Source organism: Podarcis raffonei, chromosome 13, assembly GCF_027172205.1.
Source record: "Podarcis raffonei isolate rPodRaf1 chromosome 13, rPodRaf1.pri, whole genome shotgun sequence".
In the NCBI taxonomy this organism is placed as follows: Eukaryota; Metazoa; Chordata; class Lepidosauria; order Squamata; family Lacertidae; genus Podarcis; species Podarcis raffonei.
Window position 1 is genome coordinate 29,583,991 of NC_070614.1, and position 11,282 is coordinate 29,595,272.

The window sequence follows — 11,282 nt, forward strand, 5'->3', positions numbered from 1 at the left end:
ACACTGAATAAGACTATAATCCTCAAAAGCTGCTTCTGATAATAATAATAATAATAATAATAATAATAATAATAATAATAATAATACATTTTTATTTATAATTCGTTCAAACCTTTTCTGACTTAAGCATAAGTAAGGATTAGATTTCATTGTACAAAGAACATCTTAAAATGACATAATTGTGACTGTTCATAATTCATTGATTTCTCTCTCCATGTTATCTTCTCAGCAACACTGTTAAGTATGTTATGTTGAATGATACAATGCTTTGCGTACAATGCTATAAGAACAATAACATACTCACTTTAAGGAGAAATAAAGTATTTTCAATAAACTCAGCAAGTGTGAAAAATTATGAAATATTGGAAAATAATCTTTTAATTCAAATTCATATTCTTCCCCCCAAATTATTATTATTTTTTAACAAAGGCAGAAGTTTAGAAAAACCTAGAATAAAATCATATTGAATATTTCTAAATACCCATTTCCCTTGAAAAAGCAGAAGAAGTTAATAAAGCCTGAAAAGTAAGAAAGACTCCCAATATCAATGGTTTTATCAGGGACGGGTAGTACCTTTTCTCTTTAAAATGTTTAGGGGTACTCTCATTTTGACTCAAAAAAATCACCATTTTATAGTTGAAATTGGTAAAAATAAATACAGTAAAAGGACAAAAGGACAGAGAATCAAAAAGTACAGAGAATCAACCCAACCAGGGTGGTTTGTTGATAGGTGTGGCCCAAACCTTAACTGTTAGGCCCTGGGAATGTGCAAGGCTGTTTTGGCCAATTAGGGTGAGCAGCGTGATTCTTGGGGCCTATAAAAGTGGCAGTGCAATGCAATTGGGGACACACTAAACCAAAGGGTATTTAATTGTCACTGGTCTCAGTTTACTGCCATAGTTAAGGCCAACAACAGGGACCTGACCTACACTCTCCTCATCTCCCTCCTACTCTGCTTCCTTTCTGCACTCCTATTTATCGGCAGACCTGACAAGTTGACATGTTTTCTGCGCCAAACTGCCTTTGGCCTTGTGTTCACAATGGCTGTGTCTTCTGTGCTGGCCAAAACCATCACTGTGGTTCTTGTTTTCATGGCTACACAGCCTGGATCCAGGATGAAGAAGTGGGTGGGAAAAACCCTGGCCAACTCCATTGTCCTTTCTTGCTCCATTCTCCAAGTGGGCATCTGCCTGGTGTGGCTTTCCACCTCTCCTCCATTCCCAGATACTGATGCCCAGACAATGACTGAGGATATTGTACTGCAATGTAACGAGTCATCCCCAATCATGTTTTACTGTGTCCTGAGCTACATGGGCTTGCTAGCCATGGCTAGCTTCATTGTAGCTTTCTTTGCCCGGAATTTGCCTGACAGTTTCAATGAAGCCAAGTTCATCACTTTCAGCATGTTGGTGTTTTGCAGTGTTTGGATGTCCTTTGTTCCAACTTACTTGAGCACCAAAGGGAAATATATGGTGGCTGTGGAGATCTTCTCCATCTTGGCCTCCAGTGCTGGGTTGCTGACTTGCATCTTCTTCCCCAAATGCTACATTATCTTGTTGAGGCCTGAGCTGAACAAAAGGGAGCAGTTAATTAGGAGATGAAAACACTGAAGAAGATTATAATCCTCAAAAGCTGCTTCTGCTGCTTCTGCTAATAATAATAATAATAATAATAATAATAATAATAATAATAATAATAATTTTTATTTATAATTCATTCAAACCTTTTCTGACTTAAGTATAAATAAGAATTAGATTTCATTGTACAAAGAACATCTTAAAATGACATAATTGTGAATGTTCATAATTCATTGGTTTTTCTCTCCATGTTATCTTCTCAGCAACACTGTTAAGTATGTTATGTTTAATGATAGCAAATGAGCTTAATTTTCTTTTAAGGGGAGTCTCCTTCATTTGAGTACAATGCTATAAGAACAACCTAGAATAAAAACCTAGAATAAAATCATATTGAATATTTCTAAATACCCATTTCCCTTGAAAAAGTAGAAGAAGTTAATAAAGCCTGAAAGGTAAGAAAGACTCCCAATATCAATGGTTTTATCAGGGACGGGTAGTGCTTTTTCTCTTTAAAATGTTTAGGGGTACTCTCATTTTGACTCAAGAAAATCACTTTATAGTTGAAATTGGTAAAAATAAATACAGTAAAAGGACAAAAGGACAGAGAATCAAAAAGTACAGGTGAGTTGTTGATAGGTGTGGCCCAAACCTTAACTGTTCAGCCCTGGGAACGTGCCAGGCTGTTTTGGCCAATTAGGGTGAGCGGCGTGATTCTCGGGGCCTATAAAAGTGGCAGCGCAACTGTCAGGGGCTCAGGAGCAGAAGCACAGGGGAGAGAGGAAATGGAGAGCGAAGGGGAGGAATCCGAGGGCAGCGTAGGGGAGTATGACAGTGACCCGAGAGATTCCATGAGCTTCTCCAGCGAATCAGAAGATTCTCAGAAGGGGGCGCCTATGGTCAGGGCAAGGGGGGTCCCAGGGGGGACGCACCAGAAACAAGGGGCCAGCGGGGACTCCCAAAGCAGCAGCGGGGGATCAGGACCAGCTTCCCCACCAGAGCGTAGTGGGGGGGAAGAGTCACATGTGTCAGGACCAGCGTCTCCTCCAGCGGGGAGAGAAGATGAGTCAGGGCTGACCACGCCTCCATCGGAAAGTGGAGTAACGGAGGGGAGGTCAGTTCCAGCTAGCCTCCCCGAAGGGGGGAGCAGTGACAGCAGCAGTGCAACGGTCAGGAGGAAGGTTGCAGGCTGGGCGCGCGCCAAGTTCAAATGTACAGGCGCGCGGGACAGCAGGAAACCCGGATTGGGAACCAGGTCCTAAAGCCCACCGGAGGGAGGGGGAAGATTCAGGGGACTCAGCGTCAGAAGAGTCTAGGAAGGGCGAGACCCCGACGGACAGGCGGAACCAGAGGAGGAAAGAGCAAAGGAAGAGGTGGAGCAAGGCTAGAGTCTTAAACTGGTGTCTGGGGGGAGGAGATTCAGACGGAGCTTCAGCGGTCTAGAGTTTGAGACGTAGGGCTGCACGCTGCAGCTGTGAAAGTGAAACTGAACTTCAATAAAGACTTTCGTACTTAACAACGAAGCGGCGTTGGTCCTTTGTGAGCTGGGACCTCGGGCAGCTCTGACAGCAACGCAATTGTGGGCACACTAAACCAAAGGGTATTTAATTGTCACTGGTGTCACTTGGTGCCACAAAGGCATTTGGCAAATTGAAATGGTCCAATCTGTTCAAAATTTACCTTTCATTAAGTGGCTATGTGCTCCCATATCACTTCTTAACATTTATTGGACCGAAAACATTTCCTTTTATCATTTCAACAGTTTTTGCTTCCAAACCTAAGTCAGAAAAAGATGGAGACCAAGTAGGAGTTGAGCTGTTCCCCCTTTGCCGTCGTCTCCTTCCCATAGAATGTCCTTGTATTTCCCCTTTTGCCAAATGTTTGTCTATTTCTTATCATCCCTCTCTTAAAGGGTTTTTTGAAAAAATTGTTTAGAGTAAAGATCAATTAGAGATATGCAAAGAAATCTTAAGAGGACTCAGCAGATGAATCAAGTCAATGGTCCATAGGAATATCTCCAATGCCTACTCATTGACTTTGATATTTGATAATGGGCTGCATATTTGGGAGTTGTTGCTTGATCATAGCAGTCCCATTTCACATTTGGATCCTATTAACTTTAAACTTAGGGGGGACACACTAAAAGGTGCTTGTGCCAAAAATATGTTTTCTTTCCTAGAATGGCAGAAATGGAGAAATTGCATTGTATTATCAGACATCAGACTTCCTAGGATAAATTTTCTGCCACGCTCTAGACAAGCCTCTTTAATTATTGCTCTTGCTTTTGGCCCTTATTATCCAAATCACATGCAGGTATTATTTCTCTTAAGATATAACAAGTACGTATTTTTCAAGAAATGCTCAGAGGATACAAAATAGAGTACCTGCAATTACCAAGGACTTGGGAATAGAGACCAAACCTATGTTAGACTGGTTTCTATCAATTCATGTTTTTTGGTTGTTGGGCTTGGGTAGATTTGCAAATTATTCATTAAAGTCAGGCTGTTGCTATCATAGAGATTCTAAACATACAGCGGTAGATAGAAAGAGAGGGATATGTGTGCTGCAGTTTAATTTGTACGCAGAATGGTGACATTATTAATTTTCTAGATATAAAAAAATCTGCTGAAGGTAGATGTGCATTGAAAATGGTGATACTAGTAATTTTGTTGCTGCTGCTGCTGCCTCACATAGCATGCAAGGCTCAAGATGTTCAGTGTAGAAAGTGGCGTTCCAGACCGATTCATCCCAGGTTTTATCAACGTGGAGATTTCACCTATGGAGCCATCGTTTATCAGAGTTCCGTTTCTCTGTCTCCAATTACCTTGAACAGACATCCTGATTGGGAACAAGTACCTAAAATGTTTGTATAAGGAATCATTTTTCCTCCCTACTTTGTCTCTGTCTATATTACATTCCGCAGCAGAAATTAAAGAGATTGAACTTTAGTTCTTTGCAATCCTGATTCTAAAACAGAAACTTTGAACACACTAGACTAGGGAGAGCTCGTGGAAAGTCCACAGGAATCTTAACTTTTCAGCCTCCAGACAATGACATGTTTGTTTTTTCAGTAGGAGAATCAGTTAATTAATTATAGGAATTTTGTATCCCACCTCCCCATATACAAATAGCCACTGAATATGTACTGGGGCTTTGGAATGTCACCTGACTTTTGAAGCATTGTTTACTTGACTTATGTGCATTTCCATCTTCTTTCCATTTGTATCTCTCTCCATCACCATATTGTCTTCCAAAGCAGGATTCTCATGCTGTGGAAGAGTGATGGAAAGCAGTACCCAGTTTAGTTATGATATTGAATTCTGCTTCACAAACCAAGCTACTGTTCCCACCAAATAAAGGATCTTAACAGCTGAACTTCAGGACCATGTATAAGGCAAGGAGCATCCCTCTCACCAGCTCTCAAACATTAATATATCTCACTGGGTATGTTTGTAATTACTCAGTATAGGAATTCAATAGGTCACTGCCTGGAGACCATCTTGCATGTGAGTCCTGGATGATCTGCTTGCTTCCATGGACGCCTTTTACCCATCAGGCCTGGGAGGGCAGTGCCATGACTGAGTGATTGACTTCAGCTACAAAAGGTGCTGAACTGACTCTTGGGCTGGGGTCTAGTTTCACATCTCTTGTTAGGGTGTTTCATTGTTGTTATTTATTCCTTTTTATTTTTATTTTTAGAACTGATTATGAATCATATCTTATTCTGATTTTTGTGGAAATTATTTCAGTTTCGATGTTTTCTTTTCGATGTGTTTTATTTGTTCATTATGACTTTTCTCATGTTTGTGATTATATACATATTGTCATGTCTTGTGCCTAAGGCAGTGCAACGGGCGAGTGTTTTCAGGCTTTTAATCAGAATGCTAGTGGTTTGAGGCCAACCAGATATGCCTGCAGGGTAGAATACACATGAGGTTCCTTCCTAATCTTCTAGGATTCTATGTTGTAAGCTGCCTTGAGCATGGTTTCAACTGTAGAAAGGCATACACATAAAATGATGGTGGTGGTGTTGATATTGTAGCTTTCCCCCACTCTTGTATGTGTGTAAGCACATAATATATAGTAATGTATAGTAATGAAGAACAATAACTAAAAAAATTGAGGAACACTCATACGCACAATAAACTGCATTAAAGCAAACCTGTGTGAATTAAGCTGAGGTAAAGATACACCACATCCAAGCCACATTCAGCAGCAATGCTGCTACTGCTCCTTTGCCTAAACCTGACCAGTGGTGGATTTTGGGAGTCTCAGATTTCATGGGTGCCCTCTGCCTCTCACCTTCATACATCATAGTTGTGGCACACCCTGTGGCTCCATGTGCAGTACAAGCGAACCGGTTGAGCTGCCTCAATTCTGCCTCTGGTCTGGTAGTGGGAACATATTCTATTTTAACATATTTTTGTATGCCGGCTTGCCAGGTAATGTGTGTTAGTGAAATATTGTAACTCACCCCCACTGTGGTCCTGCCCTCCCATTCTTCTGGAACAACCATTTTTCCAGCTTCAGTTCAGTGACCCTCAGCCAGCTTCAACTCAGCCACCTCAGCCAAGGATCTTGCTATAGGATTGCCACTTTAGAAAATAACATCTTTAGAAAGAGCGGAATATACTTGTGACACAATATGCAACTCTCTCTTTTTTTAAAAAAAGAAATATATATTATTTAATCATTTTTATACAATCAACCGCAAAAGACACATATATCAAAAACCATAATAACAATAATAACAATAACACATTTTGACAATTCAGATTTGAATACACTAATATACCTATGACTACAACTTTTAAACAATATTTTCCCATCTCTCACTCCTCCCCCTACTTCTCACCACTATCCACTTAAATATTCATTCCAGATTTCTTCATATTTATCCATTCTTATTTTTATTTTGCATTGACATACAATTCGTTCGTATGTAGCAAATCTGTCCATATTATCAGTCCATGTGCTCAACTGAATCTTTTTGCAGCTCTTCCAATTCATCAAAACAAGTTTTTTTGCTTCTAATATAGCATGGTACAGCCATTATTTTTGACCCATTGAAATCGCCCACATTTCCGGAATGTAACTTAGAATTAAATTAAGTTCCCCTAAATAAATAAATAAAAATTATTACTCTTGCTTTAAATATCCTCTCCTCGCACCAAAATGAGCTTATTATCTTGCAGTTAATCAACATATGTACTAAGTTCGCATTTTAACTCACACATTTCCAGCAGTTGTCTGCACTTGTTATTTTCTTCTGGTATAATATGCAACTCTCTTTTTAGTGGAGTGACAGAGAACTATCAGCATCTTCTGGCTTTGGCTTTTGCTGTAAAGGAGGTTAATGAAAATCCCCAGATTTTATCCAATATTTCACTGGGATTCAACATTTATGATAACACTTTGGAATCGAGGTGGACATCTCCTGCTGCGATACAATTTATTTCACCAAAGGACAGACTTCTCCCCAACTTTATGTGTGGTGTCCATGAACATTTATTGACAATCACTGCGGATGTTACTAATTCCTACTTTCCCATACCACAAGTATTTGGTATCTACAAGATTCCTCAGGTAAGAGTGCATGTGTGTAAGGAAACAGACGAAATATACACAATTTAAATACTGCCTTCCACTTCAGAAGTGGTTTTGGATCCATCCCAAATTGGTTTTTTGAAAATATATTTTTATTACATTTCAAATGGAAAAAGGAACATTATGCATAATGTATACAGAGTTATCAAACAAGGTGTGATGACAGTATGAGTAATCCATTTACAATTATAGATGACTGATCAACAAAGCAGACATAAAATAAACCAAATCAGGAATTTGAAGACATGGAAGGTAGTTGATAGAGCTTTTAATAGAATAGGCATAATGGCTAAAAAAACACAGAATTACAAAAAGATAGACTCTATTATGCAAGGGGAAGCTGATTAAAGTATTCAAATGTCCTGACCCAATTTATCAACCACATTCATTCAAAATAATAGGACTGATGTTTTATCAGGGTGTTTTTTCAACCCTTATTAAACATACTTCTCGGAGGGGGGAAGAGGAAGGTGACTTTCTCATTCCTCCCCCTGTTGATCAAAAGGAGGGCTAATTCTGTGGGGAGAGCCAGTGTGGTGTAGTGGTTAAGAGCGGTAGTCTCGTAATCTGGGGAACCGGGTTCGCATCTCCGCTCCTCCACATGCAGCTGCTGGGTGACCTTGGGCCAGTCACACTTCTTTGAAGTCTCTCAGCCCCACTCACCTCACAGAGTGTTTGTTGTGGGGGAGGAAGGGAAAGGAGAATGTTAGCTGCTTTGAGACACCGTAAAGGGAGTGAAAGGCGGGATATCAAATCCAAACTCTTCTTCTTCTTCTTCTTCTTCTGTTCTTTTACCAGAATCCCAAGCAGAAGACGGGATTGGTGCTACACAGAGAGGCAAATCCTTCCTAGTGCTGGAAGGAAGGAGAGTGGGCACAGTGTGCTCCTACCTTTTCCTGAAAGACACACCCAGCAATCAGGATAGGTCTTAGAGTTTTCACAAGACTTTCCTTCCCATGCTTGTTTTTCTTCATGTATTCTGCCCCACCTCATAAATAATAATAATTATAATAATTTTTATGCTGGCCATCTGACTGGTTTGGCCCAGCTACTCTGTGCAGATTCCAGCAAATTTTAAAACCACAGTAAAATGCCTCACATAGAAGCATTCCTTATAGAGGGCTACCTTCAGATGTATTCTAAAAGTCAGATAATTGACAGGAGAGTGTTACACAGGGCGGAGCCACTACCAAGGAGGCCCTCCCTGGTTCACAATGAGGGAGCCACTAGAAGGCCCTTGGAGCTGGATTTCAGTATCCGGACAATGGGGGTGGAGATGCTCCTTCTGGTATACAGCGCCAAAGCACCACCAATGTAAACTAAATAAAAAATGTTTCCAAATCTGCAATATATGTTTAGCTCATATATGATTCTGCTTCGATCATACTGGAGAACCCTGAAGTCCCTTCCTTCTACAAAATGTTTCCAAAGAGACTTGATCAGTTCACGGGGATTCTGAAATTACTTGACTATTTCCATTGGAGATGGATTGGATTGTTTGTTGCAGATGGAATGACTTTACAATGGTTCATACAGAAGATGGTTCCACAATTTTCCAATCATAGCATTTGTTTTGCATTCCTTGACTCATTCACCAGTTTGGAATATGATGTTGAGAAAGGATATTTTGACCGAAGTGCAATGTATTTGTCTGATAAGATCATGAACAGCAAATCCAATGTCCTGGTCTTCCATGGAGAGGTTACAAATATGATCTGTTTGAGATATTTTCTACGAAAAGGAATCAAGCCCCGAATGCAAAATCCAAAAGGAAAAGTCTTCATTCTGACTATTGGGATGGAATTGAAAACCTACCTCTTCAAACATATCTTTGATATACAAGATTTCTCTGGTGCTTTATCATTTGCACTTCAGTCTAATGAGCTACAAGGATTCCAACACTTTATTCAGAACAGAAACCCTTCTAACTCTAAAGGAGATACTTTTATTAAAGATTTCTGGATAGATCAATTTCACTGTATATCTCAGGATACGGTTCTGGCCCGTTTTGTACTGGGTAATTATTCTGGGAGAGCTTATTCTTCTCCCTGCACTGGAGAGGAGAAACTAGAGAGCCTTCCTGAGCACGTCTTCCCAAAGAGTGTAACAGGCCACAGCTACAGCTTTTACAATAGTGTCTATATTGTGGCTCATGCCTTACATGCCATGATTTCATCCAGATCCAGAAGCAATGCAGGAATGAAGAGAGAAAGAAGGAACCTTCACTATCATCAACCCTGGCACGTAAGAGAATCCAAACGTGAATCAGGGACTGGTTGTTCTTCTTTTATTATTAATTCCATTGACATTTAACTGTATATGTGAAGGCATATTGGTTTGTGAAAGAGGAATGAAGAGAGGGGGATGAGAAAGCGCACATGAGAAAGAGTGGGATGTTTGAGGGATGTACATGGTGTGTGTTTTCAAACTCAAGCAGAGTTCTAATGTTGCATTAGCAAGAAATATTAGGAGAATACGTCTTTTATAGTAGCAACAGCTTCATCTGAATTGTTGGTCTCACCCACATTGTGAGGTGCTGCTTTAATTAAGGAGACCCAGCTGTGTCCCTCAGCTTCGTACTATAATGGAGAGGGGGAGCCCTAGTCTCACCAAAACTTCGGCACTGTAGTTCTCCAAGTCCAAGAACAGCAATATTACATCTCCAGGTCAAGTTTGCAGGAAGAATGATTCATCAGCTGGAGACACTTTTTAGATCGATCCTGTGCAATTGTCCACTTCTGCGTTGCCTTCATTCCCTATAGTTAAGAGGTACAAGGCTGGGCAATTTTTTTGTGAGCTCAAGTGTTGTCTTTGCTAGCAACATATATTTGGCCAGAGAGATAGGGAGAGAGAGAGAGAAATGTCTGTATATGGGCTGTGTGATAAAGAAATGGAGAGATGGAAGAAATAAAAGGGTGTATGTGAAATATATATATTGTGCGACCTATCTATGAGAGTATTAACGGCGCTTTATTTTTATTTGTGGGCTGTGTGAAAAAGAAACGGAGAGATGGAAGAAATGAAATAAAAGGGTGTATGTGATTATATATATATATATATATATATATATATATATATATACACACACACACACACACACACACACACACACACACACGTTATATATATATACCGTTTTTTCGGACGCACCTAGATTTTTTGGGGGGGGAATAGAGAAAAAAAAATTATTCACTCCCAGGCACGGGGCTGGGGTGGGGGAAGCCGGAGCTTCCCCCGACCCCAGCCTCCAGAACAGGCAGCTCTCCACAAGCCGTGGGAGAGCTGCGCGAATTCGTGCAGCTCTCCCATGGCTTGCGGAAAGCTTCCTGAAGCCTGGAGAGCGAGAGGGGTCGGTGCGCACCGACCCCTCTCGCTCTCCAGGCTTCAGCGAAAGCCTGCATTCGCCCCATAGGACGCACACACATTTCCCCTTCATTTTTGGAGGGGAAAAAGTGTGTCCTATAGGGTGAAAAATACGGTATATGGTGTGACCTATCTATGAAAGTATTAACGGCGCTTTATTTTTATTTTTATTTCTGTTCCTTTCTTCAGTTTTTATTAATTTTCTGTTATTATTTTTAAATATATATATAGTCCTCTCCCTGCTCTACCACTGTTTCAAATCTAGCTGTACACTGATATGATGTCCTGATTTGATATTTACTTTATTCCTTTTTTACCTATTGCTTCGTATTCTTATCCTATGGTCTTATTTGTATACATAGTTTACATAGTTTTGCATTGTATACATATTATTGTATACATGCGCCCTCTTGCCCAGCTTGTTCGGAGCTTCGGGCTGGACTGTCATCAATGCGCTGATGACACCCAACTTTATCTGTTGATGGACGGCCATCCTGACTCGCCCCAGACACACTGACCAGATATTTGGAATCTGTGGCTAGATGGTTGCGTGGGAGCTGGTTGAAGTTAAATCCTTCGAAGATAGAGGTCCTTTGGCTGGGTCAGGTGACACGGGGTTGGGGGCCCAACTCCCATCTCTTGCACGGGCGTAATTAGTGCCAATACCTTCTGTCAAGAGTCTGGGTGTAACCTTTGACGTCTCCAACTCTCTATTGAGGCACAGGTTGCAGCTACAGG